General features: G+C 44.1%; 1 protein-coding gene across 2 annotated transcripts in view; it reads left to right on the top strand.

Annotated features, from left to right (window-relative positions):
- The first annotated feature begins 14,266 nt into the window (after positions 1–14,266).
- The window catches only part of PLPPR1 (phospholipid phosphatase related 1), a 168,073-nt gene continuing 167,200 nt past the window's right edge, over positions 14,267–15,139 (top strand). The window contains exon 1 of one of the 2 annotated variants that reach the window (XM_080986960.1): positions 14,267–14,419. The gene's annotated coding sequence lies outside the window, so the exon portion shown is untranslated. The remainder of the gene's footprint in view (positions 14,420–15,139) is intronic. The other variant, XM_080986959.1, reaches the window with a different exon arrangement.

A 15,139-nucleotide genomic window follows, 5' to 3' on the forward strand; every position in this document is an offset into this window, starting at 1 on the left:
AACAGTTACCTATCGGCTTTCCAAGGATTAGAGTCCACCCGAGGAATTCCCAGGAAAACCTCTACCTCATTTGCAGGATAGCTATGGTGGGGAAAGATTTGCAGAATATACAACATACACACCCACAAAATGGAACACACCATGTCTAGGCAGGGATGTAATTGTGGTGTTGAAAGCCTTTTTGCACTGGGCTCCCAAACTAGCTACAATAAAAAGTGTGTGTGTGTGTGTGTGTGTATCTAAAAAGAGAGAAAAATATAAAATGAGCAGATAAGGAAACTGACAAAAAAGGCAAAGCAGCACTAATGAAATTAAAACCATTGAAGCAGAAAGGCCAAATCAGACCAACAGGCCCAAACCCTGTCTAAATTTTTTAAGCCTTCAACTGCCGGCGGGAGACTATTAGAGAAAGGATGTGGGTTGCAGTGCCTAAATGCAACCACTTAGGCTTTCACAACAAGCGTGGGTGACATCAAAGAACAGGCAGTGTCTGTGACTTCATCGGGACTCCTCCCCTCAGAGGTGTCAACTTGTGAGTGGGATCGTGGGGGAAACGGGATGTCGCATGCATGACATCACACGTGCGGTGACATTGCATCAGGACATTGTGCCAGGTTGGAGGAGCCAGGAATGCAGCAGTAGTGCAGCTTCAATGGTTGGCAGCTCCTGCTGCTGCTGCTGCCACCCACTGCACCCTGCTTCGCCCTTCCTTCCCCTCTGTGGCAGGAGGAGGAGGAGGAGTTGGCCACTGAAGCTGCGATGCCATTGCATTCCTAGCTCCTCTGACCTGACTCAACTTTTTTGAACATTGGGGGAGGCAGCCGCCCCCCACAAACAAATATTTAGGGGACCCAAAACAGTCCGTCCCCTAGGAGTCAGCTCCCCTGCCTCCCCTCCACATAAAAATATTGTACAACCTAATGATTTGAGCAGCAAAATACAGCTATTTCAGTAGTGGGTGTGTGGTGGGACAGCAGAGTTTCTCTGAGCTCTCGATAGCTTACTGGGAAGGGACAAGGTGGCAGCAGGTTGACATGGTGCAAATGCACCAGCGGAGCCAATAAGCCACTTTCCTCCCGTGGGTTTGAATGCTCCAAGCTCCCTGCATACTGGTGAGGGGCAGAAAGTCAGCTATTGGGAGGTCAGGGGAGCACCACCACTCCACCATGTCATACACTCCAGGGCTGAGATTAGGTGCCATATTAATTTCCCACAATCCCTCAAGCAGTGCTTTTTTCTGGGGGGAAGCAGGGGTATGCATACCTGTAAGGAGTTGTTGCTGCCAAACTAGTAGAGCTAAGGCTCCAGGCTCACAGCCATTTCTGTCTTGTTGATTTATTACTAAAAGTTCAAAGCAGTTACAAGAGTTCAAACAAACGCGTCCATGCTTCAGTCAATCAGATGTCTTGACTGAATATTTGTGACGTCTTTTTCCCCAGCATGCCCATCGGTGCAGGGCACGCCTCCTATTTCCTTTGTTCTGTGAGTAGCTAGTTCCGGGGACTGGTTGCCCCCTCCCTATTTCCTCTTCTGAGTCGGACGACAAACTGCTAATGAGCTCTTTCGGCTCTCGATAATTGCTTCTCTCCCCCCGGTCTCTCTAGCTGTCTCCCTTTCCCTGACAATACCCCTAAGCATTTTGTGAATCTAACGGGAGAAGAAACTTTAAAAAATTAAGTTTTTAGTTTCTTCTCTAGCACGGTGAATCATCAGTTCCGTTGTTACCCCCCAATGGTGGCCTCATTTCCTGTCACAGTGTTTCCTGAGTCACAGATGGAAGCGAGCGTTTAATGTGTGAAGTAGGAGTTGGAATCTAACACAGTGATTGGTCAGTTTCATTGTTACCACCTCCAATGGCAGCTTCATTTCCTTTCCTGGCGTTTCCTGAGTCTCAGATGGAAGCAAGTGTTTCATGTGTGAAGCAGTGTGGAATGTGGATGTGTGGTGGTTTTACTGATGAAAGTTTGGCTTCATTGGGGGGCAGCATTTCAATATGAATAGGGAAATTACTATTTTTCATCATGGAAGTTTTCAGTATGGAATTTTACTGTGAGCTGTCAGCTGTAATGTGTGTTCTTTGTACTTTTGTCCATTTACTGTATTTATTTTTCCCGATTTGAACTATAAAATGGTGATTTTCTTGAGTACCCCTAAACATTTTTTTAGAGAGAAAAAAAAGCACTGTCCTCTAGCATAGCAACATTCCAGGACATTGTGGGAATTTGGGCTCAAGCACCTCTTGCTGGTTGTGCTCAGTGCTCAGAGCACTGTTCTCCTCCTTGCCTGCCACCACTAGGTAAGCCTGAGGAAGTCCATCAACAGAGACAGGGGTCAACTTTGTTCCAGGGCCCCTCACACCCAGAGCTGGCCCTGCTGGTTGTGTCACAAATTCTTCACATTTATTCATGTGAAATCTGCCACAGAGACCTGGATTGTTATCTGCATGAAAAAGGAGGAAAGCATAAAGAAGCCTTTGAAACCATAGCTTTAAAAAATGGTAATAAAATAATTGTCTGAAGAAATCCCAGAAGTTTCCATTTGATGGATTGTCAGAGAAATGGATTATTCAAGCAGTGGTATCCTTCCCCCACTCTTTGCATTTGAAAGATCAGGCTGGTATTTAATCTTCTCCTGGGACATGTATGTAGTGCTAATAAAATCTTTTGACTGTTGCTCATTAAAGGTGGCCTGAAACTTTCAGAGAGAGAGAGAGACATCTGGATACCTTCAAGTATCGCAGGAAGTAAAGGAGAGTTAGGAGACTGCAAATTAGATAGAATCCCTCAAAGTTCCATCGTGTAAAGCAAATAATATATAGTCAGTTTGAGTGTTCAGAGTTTCTCACATCACAGATGATGTGAAATACCTGTGATGCAGCTGTTGGAGAAGTAACAGGTGATATAAGGCTTCATGTGTCCATACACATCTCTCCCCCGCTTTTGCAAACCTTTTTGCATGTTGCACTACGTGTTTTATCAAAGGGGGGTGCCCATTCCTGTTCACTTCACAAATATCTTCTTTGGCGATCACTCATAGCCGAGTAAGATTGTCTTCCATAAACACGGTTTTAACAATGAGTCTGTAAGTGACTGTGGAGGCCAATTCTGGACCCACACATCCTTCCACAGTGGGGACATTGGGAGTTGGCGGGAGTTGATCACGGTGTGGATTTGCCAAGCATGCCTTCCTCTTAGCACGTTTCTCCCTTGCGTCCTGAGTTTGAGTGTCTTCAAAGCCCATGACACCTTTGGTTCTCCAACTGGAGCACTCACAGGCCAGTGCTTCCCAGTTGTCAGTGTTTATACTACATTTTAAAGATTTGCCTTGAGACAGTCTTTAAACCTCTTTTGTTGACCACCAGCATTATGCTTCCCATTTTTAAGTCTGGAATAAAGTAGTTGCTTTGGAAGACAATCATCAGGCATCCGCACAACATGACCAGTCCAACAAAGTTGATGTTGAAGAATCATTGCTTCAACACTGGTGATCTTTGCTTCTTCCAATGATATTAGTTCGCCTGTCTTCCCAAGTGATGTGTAAAAATTTTCAGAGACACCGTTGATGGAATCTTTCGAGGAGTTGGAGGTGGCGTTTATAAGTGGTCCATGTTTCACAAGCATACAGTAAGGTTGGTAGTACAATAGCTTTGTAAACAAGCATTTTGGTTTCCCTGTGAATGTCCCAGTCCTCAAACACTCTGCACTTCAATCGAGAGAAAGCCGCACTCGCAGAGCTCAGGCGGTGCTGGATTTTGGCATCAGTGTTGGCCCTTGTGGAAAGATAACTGCCTAGGTAGGAGAAGTGATCAACATTTTCCAACGTTACACCATTGTGTTGGATTTGTGGCACGTGGAACCCACCCATAGTAATTGGAAAACTACTGCCTAACATAGGCTGAGTTGATTGGAGAGGCTGGGCATTTGGAAGACTTGGGACTATTTCCCATCCTCTTCCAATAATTCATGGTTTTCATTTAACAGCTTTCCAACATTAGCACTGCAACTCAGCACAGAACTACTGCACCAACAGCAATTCAATGTCAATTTTACATTGTAGAATTCTATGCCATCACTATCCTACATTTGCAGGTACACTTCTTTACTACATGTACATAAATGCTGTAATTCCAACCATTTGCCTGCACATGTATTTTGAAAATGCACCTATTTCTGAAATCTTGTTTATCTTGAATAAAATAACAATTTCCTTTCTGCATCTTGCTAATGATGTGTTGAAGGTGCTATAATCACAGCTATTTCATCAGATCTTAATAGAAAGCCTACATAATCACACAGTGTTTCATTCCGTACAGTCGTGCAAATAAAACCTCCTTGGTGCAAGCAAAACATCTTGGATTTTCAGGATTAGTAGCTCGGTGTCAGCATACATAATAGAACTGTACTCTACAAAGGGCAAAACACGCTCCAATTAAATCTGATTGCTAAATCAGACAATTGGTAATTGCTAAATGTCTACAGTTATTTTACCCAAATGACTCTGAAAGTTAACCAAGTTATTTCTGGCCAGTGAAAAGGCAAAGGGCTGTAGTTTCTGGGCGGAATCCCTAGCATTTCCAGGTATGGCTGGGGAAAAATCCCTGTCCAAAATCTCAGAGAGCTTCTTCCTGTCAGTGTAGTAGTAGTGGATGGTGTGGTCTTGACAGAAGCCCTCAGCCGACCTCCTAACGGTTGGGTCACTGCTGCATACCAGGAAGGAGAGTGGTGAGGCAGTGCAAACTCACTAGGAGAGACAATCTGATGCTCCTGCCAGTGTATTTGGACTGCTCCAACCTCCTCCTCGTCCCCCCTCTATCAGCATGATTTAAAGATCTCCTCTTGGACATATTCAGGCCTTTGACCACAGATGCAGAAATACAGGCAGAATGAATTAAAAGCAGTATACCAAGTTTTTGCCAACCAGATAGAGAAAAAGCCGGTGGTGATTCCACTGGGAGAAAATGCTAATGTGAGAAGCAAAAGAGGTTTTATTATGAATCTGTTAATAGCTGCTAAAATCTTCTTAGTGCAACACTAAAAATTACATTCTGTTACCCTCAAGGAAAACAAAGCAAGGAAAAAAACAAACCTGGTGAGGTACAGACATGGAGAAACTGTTATGTTTATGCTGTTTTACTACTAATAACCATGGGGGGGGGGGGAGTAAGGTCAGATTGCAGCAGCAACAGCAGCAACAACCATGCATTTTAAGAGTGTTTGTTTTAAAGGCTTTTTCATATCTTATAGTAACTAGTGCCAAAGCTATTGAATCAGGACACAAACAGTGTGGTTTTAAGCAAGTGGGCTGGCCTTTCCAGCGTGAATACTAAGTACATAGGGTAGGCATGCAATATTCGAACCATAAATACAGTGGTACCTTGGTTTAAGAACTTAATCCGTCCCGGAAGTCCATTCTTAAACCGAAACCATTCTTAAACCGAGGTGCACTTTCCCTAATGAGGCTTCCCGCCACCGGTGCCCTTCCACCATTCAGCTTCCGTTCTTAGACCGAGGTAAAGTTCTCAAACCGGGACACTACTTCCGGTTTCGCTGAGTTCGTAAACCGAATCGTTCGTAAACAGGACTGTTCTTAAACCGAGGTACCACTGTACAGATGTTCCTAAGGCAGAGAGGGTTTGTGGCCCTCCACATGTTGTTAGATACCAACTCCCACCATCTCTGAGCATTGGCAATGCTGGCTGGGGCTGATGGGAATTTGTCCAATGACACCTGAAAGGTCACAGGTTTCCCATCCCTGTGAGGAATGGTCACTTGTAGTCTGAAATATGGTAGCGGGGAGGCAGTACCCTCTGTTCCCTCCCTAAATGGCAGTCCTCCAGCTTCCACAAGACAACCAGAACTGCACCCAATACTTGTGTGACATAACACAGAAGATGTCCAATGATATCAACATGCACAAGTTCATGAATCCATCTCCAGCTGAGCATCTGCCCCATTTTCTCCATGAACACATCCCAAGTGGCACTAGAAATGGATAGATCTGTCTGTTTTAGTTTCTCTCACTTTTTCAGTCTTCCAACCTTTACTTGCCCACATTTCCATGGTAATTTCCATTAAAAAAAACCAAACCAAAACCCCATGAGAATCTGAGCATCTTAATGCCGATTTCTCTATATACACATTTGTATGCCGTTGTCACTAATATGATGTTATTTTCACACACATGCATTTAAATGCACCCCCCCCAATGAATACATTTTTGTACACATTGTTTGGAAAACTGCATTGCAAAATTCAGAGAAGTGCAAATTTCGAAGGATCCTTGTATCTTCAGTGCATGTATTGGTTCAAGGAGTGTGAATGAGATGTTTTGGTTGCATTTTGATGAGAAACTAAGGCCCTTTCTCTAACTGGCACTAAAAAACCCTCCAACTTTTCATCAGTTTGAAAAAGCAGGGTGGGGGGACTGCTACCTGCAACAACAGGCTCCCTCCAACTGGGAGGAAAACTGACTCCAAATTAAGGACCCTGACCTGCCCCCCACAACCTCAGCAGTCTCTAATGGCAGAAATCTTGGAAACTCGGCTCACAAATGGAATAAAGCAGAAGGCAGGCACAGTTGGTCCCTCGACATTTTGTGCAGAAGCAGCAGGACTGGGGGGAAAGGCGGGGAAGCTTTCCTTTGCAGAGAAAGATGACAGCAATGACAAGACGGTTCAGGTAAAGGTTTGCTTATTATTTCTCATGCTGCACACGCTTTTCACTGTGTCAGCACATAAATATGTTTGTTGCTCCTCTGCTGAGTTGTAGCAGGTGTACGAGGTCGTGCAGGTCAGGTTCTTGGCAGAGGAGAAACCGCTGGTGCGGCGCCTCATTTTGTGTTAAGCGTCATTTGTTTTATTTATACCTGTGCAACTGCTGGGGAGCAGAGGTGTTTGCAAGCAGAGGAGAGGGGGAATCTATCCTTTCAAGATGCTGAACGCAATCATGGAAGCCGAGCAGCTGCTGAACTTAAAAGGTTGGTCCTAAGCAGTCAGGGATGAGGGGAGCTGTTTAACAAACTGGATCCCCCAAATGGAGAGCATCCCAACAAATTGGAGGGTGGGGGCACAGAACAACAAAGACTGAGCTTGCTCTTTGGGCACAGAATGCTGACTGGTGGCAGTCCAGTCCCAGGAACATTAGAATCTTGGGTTTCTCCATTGATATCTATGGGGATCTGCATCATTCATCCCTTGGGAAATTTTAAAATAGGTTTATGCTTCAAAAATGATTTTTTTAAATAGGACATGCAGCCTGCCAAAAGCACAGATGAAGGGCAAAACTAACAGCTGAGCCAGGATCCAGTTCTCACCAGCATGCATGTTTTATCCACTTCAGTTGTGAAAGTGGATGGAAGTCCATAATTTGATGTGAGATCTGCTTTCCTGTTACGTCTTACTATGTCCTTAGACTGTGCCCTACTATGCCGCAGTCTCTGTTACAAATCTTGCACATTCTATTTCAGCCCTCATTTGGTTTTTAACTTTAAGGTTGAATAAACCAATTGAAGTAAGTCAATTATTACACTCGGATCCATCCACACTCCATTTAGCTTATGAAATTGAAATCCCTCTTCCTACAGCTAACTCGTCTTTGTTTTCCCCGCTCTGGAACACAAAAGTGTACAAACAGCAGCATACATCCCCCCCCCCCCGACTTTGATCACATGCTAAGATGCATGCTTGTTTTATTCTTAGGTGGCAGCTGAGGTTTTCAGAATGTGTTCCAGGGAGCCCTGGAGTGGCTTGGACTGCAAGCTGACCAGGTGTTCTTCAATGGGTCACGGAAACTGCCTTCAAGGAAAGATGGTTCGGCCAGCACAGCTGATCTCCTCCAAGCATGAGAGTTCTGGGGCACACTCTCTTAAAACCCAGCAGTAATGGTGCAGCCCAGGGGGTCTTCCTTGTGCTCTGTGTGAAATTATAGCCATTGTAAAACTTTCCATAGAATGCTTTGCAATACATAAGGATTTCTAAGCAGCCAACATGCAGTTGGAAGCAGTGTCCGGGTGGAAAACGCTGAAATGTCCTTGAAAATCTGGATGTATGGCAACCCATGTCTGATGTCTAGATTTTGCCAAATTTCCTTAAAAATAGCTCTAAAACTTCAATTTTGTTTGATATTTTGCAATTAAAGAACATTTTTGTCTGGATTTTCACTTTTTGAAATATGGCAACCCTAGGTTTCACATCCAGCTTTGTAACCTGAGTTAAAAATCACAGTTTCTCAATCTGGATATGATGGTAGACTGTAGCTATATGATTTATGTAGAGAGAACATGACTATGTGAAATTACTCTAATAGCTTTCAGTCATGTGTGCATGTATATAGAGTATATAATGGCTGCAGTTAATTAATGAAATTAATCAATTTGCATAGAAATTTATTTAAAGGTGTCTCGGTTAATTGGGCAACACATTTTTTTTTTAAGAAAAGTTAAATACAGTAAGTTACAAAAAACAGTACATGGAAGGCATGCATAAAAGAATGCCTTCTAAGTTGGTTCCTGGTGGGATATGTCAGGGAAAGCAAACATTGTTGAACTTTAACTCCCACCTCCAGACATTGGTGGACTTTAACTCTCACCATAGCTACCCAGCATGGCTAGTGGTCAGAGATTATGGCAAATGTAGCTCAGTCATATCTGTAGGGGACTACATCAGCTGCACCTTTCGTATGTACATGCTGTCGCACAGCTGCAAATTAATCAAGCAGTCTTCTTCATAAACAGAATAAAAGTTTACTTGAGAAAACAAACTTGTTCAGAAACAGCATAGTCAAAGAGCATACACAGAGTGCTCATAGCAGCTATCTTAGTCTTCACAGAGGCACAAATCTTAGTTACTGATTAACTGGAGTCCTGGAGTCACTCTGTCTGCAACAACACACTCACATACTGAGCCAAGACTGACTCAGACTCTGAAGACAGACTGAGGCCCAGAGAGATGGCTGGTCACATTTATAGGGAACCCAAGATGAGTCACGAGTCACAGTGACGTGACAGTTTACTGCTAACAGTTACAGCTAGCAGGCTTGAAATGATTCTGTAGACCTTGCCTTACTGTTTCTGCTCTTAAGAACTTTTGTCTCATGACACATGCATCATCTAAGGGGAGGAGTAGTACCTCTGGTGAGGGACATACTGTGCTTCTTCTGGGGTAGTTTCTCCATTTCTGGTCCACACCCTGCACTCAGCCCTCACCAGTGGCTCCTAAAAGCTGTCAGCATGTGACAGCGGCCACACTCCAGAAAACAGCTTCAGCTGGCTGGCTAAACCTTGATGACTTCCCCTGCATTTGAAGACAGGCCCCAGCAGATTGAGCGGAAGAGACCAATAGTGGGTCCAACGGCCAAGAAGGTGGTTTCTGCACATGCTGCAGAGAGATGTGAGGGGCAGATGGGGCTCATCCAGCTGGGAAGGTAGCCCATCCAGGAGAAGAATGACTTTGATCCTAAACCTTGTGGGATATCTTCAGGAGGAGAAAAGGCTAAGGAGTACACCTGACAAATCTGGAGTGGAGTCCCTATTACGGTTGGGTGATACTTTGTACGCCTCCTTCTGGCAACTCCTGCAGCGCCATATGTATTGCTCTGCTTTCCTTTGGACAACATGAGTGAGGCCAAGAGGGGTCTTGTTTTCCGGGCACTGGTAAACCATGCTACACCACTGGAACTATTTTGCTCAATTCTCATTTAACTGCCATTAGAGTGCTTTCTTGGGGGGGGGGGTGATATTTTGCACGCATAATATTTATGTCCTTTTTGCTTGCTCATTTGCAAATATTTGTTTGAGGTCTGTGATCGTTCAGGTCAGTGAAGGACACAATACTGAGTGAGAAAAGAGATTCATCTTCAAAAATAAAAATGTGTAGAAAGCGGAACGCATTTGTCACGGCTTCCTCTTCAATACACTGTAGCAGTAGACATGTTTCCTCGACGCATACACGCAACTACCATCTGTGCATATTCCCTCAGAGAGTACAGAAAAGATGGAAGGCTGCAATTAGATTTTTTTTAAAAAATGCTCAGTTTTATGTAGAACATGCCAATACAGCATGCCAAAGAAGAGTTTTTCCTCCCTCCTATCTTCCTGTACACTCTCTGTAGCTTAAAGATTTCCCATCATTTAATGTCACACTGTTCTGCGCTTCCATTTCTCTGGAACCACGATAACCAGCTTTAACCAAAGGGCAAGGGGAGATATCACCCAGAGATGCACTTTTATTGGCTCTGTGATCTGATGGATATCGGTGTCTTCCGTCAAAGGATTTATTAACATTTTGTTAACTGAGATAGCATTGTGGAGGCGATGCATCCCTGTTAGGATATTCTCATGAGAGAAGAGTCAATTACATAGGCTCCAGATCTAATCTGGCATTGAACCAGACATTTTTTTGCTATAATGCATTCCATAATGGAAACGTTTGGCATATCAGGGGGAGTGCAGTTAAAAGCAGGAGTGGGCACAGCCAAAGAAGATTGGAGCAGGATCATACCCCCACAGTTTCTGACAACCTCACAGCTCCCTGCACTTTCACACTACTGTGTGAGACTGTTAAAAAGGCCAAAATGTGAAGAACTATTCACAAAAGGATTGGAAAAACAAAAATAATTTCCAGACAGCTCAGCTGTAATTTTCACTGTTCCAGTCCAGGAAGAAAAGACCTTTAAGGATCCTTCCTATTTTTTTTTCTTTTTAAAATTCATATTTATTTAAAAGCATTTATAAACTACTTAATATTTTTAAAATCTCTAAGCATCACACTTTTTTAAAAAAAATTCATTAAAAATACAGCCTAAATCCAGAAAAACAGCAATATAAAAGCAGATAAAACAGGAATAAGGGGATTCAGACACTTAAAACAGGCTCCATTCTTAAGGGTCAGGGAAAGCCTGGGTAAAATGGTACATCTTTTAGAAGCAGGGCTGTCTTAAGCATATCAGGCGCCAGGGTGCAAAGATCCACCTTGCACCTCCCTCCACCGGTTGCCGAGTCCCAGGTGCGCAGGAGAGGGGAGCTGGCCAGCCGCCTCAACGTTTCACTGGCTCGGTCACCCCTGAACTTGCGGCGCAGAGCTGCTCACAGAAGAGCCTGCCGCAGTGCTCCAACCAACGGACAGGCTCTTCCCCGGACTCAACTCTCGGGCCCCAGACTCTCAGCCTGCCGCCCCTGAGAGCCCAGCACCCGGATGTCCCACACCCCTAGTGCCTATGAGTAAGACGGCTCTGTTTAGAAGACATTGGAACCAATTGATGGTGTGTGTTTTTTAAAAAAGACAATTGTTCATTGCCTTTCTCTCAAAAACATTCAAAGCAGTGTACAATCTTCAGTTCTCAGAATTGTTATTAAAAAGTTAACACTACTAACAGCACAGTTCTGTATATTGACAAGAAACATTAAAAATGCCTCACACAGCAAATTCAGAGCCATTTCACCCACTACGCAGGGGCAAACAACACCTGGTTGCTTGCATACAAGGTGTGCACTTTTGAAACATAATGTATGAATCGCCACATTATGGGGAATATTAAAATTAAAACAGTCACACAGTTGCCCCAAACCCATGGAAATGGCTACTGATCATGCCTGGAAGGAAAAAACACCCCGCAACCTCTGCATGTCTGTGTGTCTGAGAAGGCGTGATGTGAAAACAGCAGGTTTAAATATGCATATCATGCCATAATACATAATTTGAAAGGAACTTCAAAGGTCATCTAGTCCAGGGACCAAATGTGGCCCTCCAAGATTCATGACCTGGCCCTTGGGACTCTCCTCAGGCCACACCTCTCACTGTCCCTGCTTTTTGCTTGTGTCCCTGAACTCCGAGAATGTCTTGCTTGCCTGAATGGAGAATAGATAGAGGGAGTGTGAGAGCATAGTGGGAAACTAGCTTATTGTACAAAGTTAAAAATTTGCATTTGTTGCTCTGCTCACTTTTGCCTATGGTTCTTGCATGTGACCCCTGGAAAGTTGCCCAGTAGGGCATGCCTAATTTGGACTGGGTGGCCCACTTCTGAACTATTCAAACGCTTGCAGATGCAGGAAACCCACTATTACAGCACCCCTTAGAAATGGCAATCCAGCATCATCCTTTACTGAAAGATCTCTAGGAGAAAGAGTCTGCCACATTCTGGCTGTTCCACTGTCAAGCAGCATCTTGGAATATCCCCTTTCTTGCAATTTCAACCCTTCCATTTGTGTCCTACCCACAGAAACAATCTTTGGCTCATCACCTGTGTGACAGCCCTTCAAATATTGGAAGCTGGCTATCATATCACCTCTTAATTGTCTCTTCCATACTCTGGGGCAGAGCTGTCAGAGATAAGGCCTGGGGTTCTATCACACACTTTTGGTGCTCCCAGTGCAGCCAGTGGCACCCCTATATATTATTGATCTGCCATCAGGGCTAGGAAGCCAGTGGGGCAAAGGATCTGAATGGCTGACAGCAGCATCACCACTCTTGTCAAATTAACAAGACAGGTGTCAAAGACTATACATAGTGGAGTGTATGGAAAGCAAAGCAGAATTTCAATCTGCCTGTATTTACAGCCAGGGTGTGAAATGGGTGTTGTTGAAGGAGATTCAAACACTCTTCAGGAGATTCAAATTCTTTCCCCGTATTAATTGATTCCCAACTCAACAGAATTTTGTATCTATGGAAGCTACTCACTTCAGAACTCTGGAAAATAAGGGTACAGTCAAGGGCAGAAGACGGGGTCCTGGTATTTAGGCCATGCCAGGTCAACCCAACACAGAGGCTTTTCTGTGCCTTTGCAGTGCTCAGCAGTCTGAGCAGACATGCCTCTAAGAAGTTTGGCCATCAGTTTGGTTGGTGGTTTTTGACAAGCCTCATGTAAGGCAGTGGCAAAGGAAGCCTCTTGGGCACCTAGGGTGGTGCACCCAGGGGCAGGGAGAACCACCCATAGAGGCAGGGTGAACCATGGGTGGGGCAAACTGCCCATAGGCACACACACACACACACACACACACACACACACACACAGAAATCCAGTTGGAGAAACAAGAGGCAACAGTGGTCTGCTCCAAGTCCCTTCCTGCAACACACACTTTGTCACACCAGCAAGTGAAGAGAGACTAGCTTTCCCCTTCCTGGGTCCATGTTGCTTGAGGTACATCATGTACCTAACTCTATGTTGGTAGAGCTTTGGAGTGGTCCAACTCCTCCAGCCATGCATGCTGTGACAACCCTTTGAACTTCCACCGTAATGTAGACACAAGGATGCCAACTGCATGTCAGAATATTGCCTGTTGGTTATAGTCACATCACAGAAGGAAGCTGCAAAAATGGATCCCAAAAGCTAGTGGATGAGTATAATAGTCGATTGATACTGACCATCTAGGGGATAACGTCAAGCTAAGGATCACATTAAGCATAGAGGCCATAGCTCAGTGATAGAGTACATTTTTTTGTATGCAAACAGTCCAAGGTTTACTGTGCATTGCTCTCCTTTTTAAAGGCTGCATAAAGTCAGGCTAGGAAATACCTCTTCTTGAGATGTTAGAGAGCAGTTGCCAATTGAAGTGGACAATAACGGGGTAGTAGATAGACTATTGTCTGATGTGGTAGAAAACAACTTCCGATGTCCATTTGCTCAGCAATAAGTTTCCTTGCATAATGTGAACATTCCATATTATCTCATATTAGGTTTGTTTTCATACTTAGCTTTAAGAATTTGCAGAGCTGAATGGACCTTTTGGTGCCTCTTCTCTGTCCATTGGGATTTTGCTCATGCATGAATGAGCAGGGGAAACTAAACACAATTCTGATTAGTGAATGACCGCGGAAGGAGATAGTTAATGGATACGTGTTTCATATTTAGCAGGTTGATTAACCTGCTCATCAATGACTGCATGCTAGGCCAAGCACTCTGCACATCATTCAGTGCAGAGTGTGTGCGTGTGCACGCACACACGCTTTAATTAGGTACACCTTAAGGTTAGAACAATGCAGCTTACACAGAAAGGAAACAATTTCCTCTTAACACAAGCCCATTCAACACATTCCTTCCTATGCTAAATCTGGCTGCTGCACAATACCGTCTTCTGCAGAAACATTCCCTCCATATCTCCAGGAACTGCTCAGGGAGAATAAACGAACATACGGAGAAGCTTTTGTACCAAGGCTGACAAAATGCTTGACCTTTCCTACCAATCAAGCTAACAGCCAAAGAGAAGTTGTAGAAGGTGGTGAGTACAGCAATCTAATTTGCCTTTCACCAGAGTCCACAGTCCTACCCAAGCCAATGACATACAGGACATAAGAAAAGCACTGCAGGGTCAGACCTAAAGCCAATATTGTCTAGGGCTGCCATACGTCTGGATTCTCCTGGACATTACTGGGATTTCAAAGGCGTCCGGAGGGGATTTCTGAAAGACGGTACTTTGTCCTGGATCTTAGGTAAGTCAATCAAAAAATTGCATTTCCTTTAAAAAAAAGTCAACAAGTTTTGGGGTGCCCTGGTTTTTACTTTTTGAAATATGGCAACCCTAAAAGGTTTATCCCACAAGGGCAATAGCTCTCTTCCACTGATAAACTATGGAACTAACTCCCTCAAGGTGTAGAGCAGTATTTCCCAAACTTAGGTCTCCAGCTATTTCTGGACTACAACTCCCATCAGCCCTAGCTAGCAAACCAGTGGTCAGGGATGATGGGAGTTGTAGTCCAAAAACAGCTGGAGACCCAAGTTGCAAAACACATGTGTTGCAGTAGCCACCAACTTGATGGCACTGAAATGTGTGAGATGAATGAATGGTTAATGGGACAATATAAAAATTGTCCACAAGCAAATCAGAATGAATGGTAAACATTGTCATATAATCACCCCATAAACAAATTGGAGCTAACGCCAGATAAAAACCTGGTGTAGCCTAACTTCCATGAAAGCAAATCAGGATGAATGCTCGATAAACCTGTTGTCTGGAGGAGCTCTTAATTACCACGCTAATAGAAAATGCAAAGGCTCTTGTCTCTCCTGGCAGCTAATTCCTGGCAGATGGAGCCCACAAGTTTGTCATGGCTCAGAGTTCCCTCATAAAGACGCAGCTTTTGTTTCGGGGTGGCACCTTATCACACTGGCTACTTGCCTGGCATGTGGAAGAGCTGCACAAACTCAATTGT

The sequence above is a fragment of the Podarcis pityusensis genome (assembly GCF_964106645.2).
Source record: "Podarcis pityusensis genome assembly, chromosome: 17".
NCBI lineage: Eukaryota > Metazoa > Chordata > Lepidosauria > Squamata > Lacertidae > Podarcis > Podarcis pityusensis.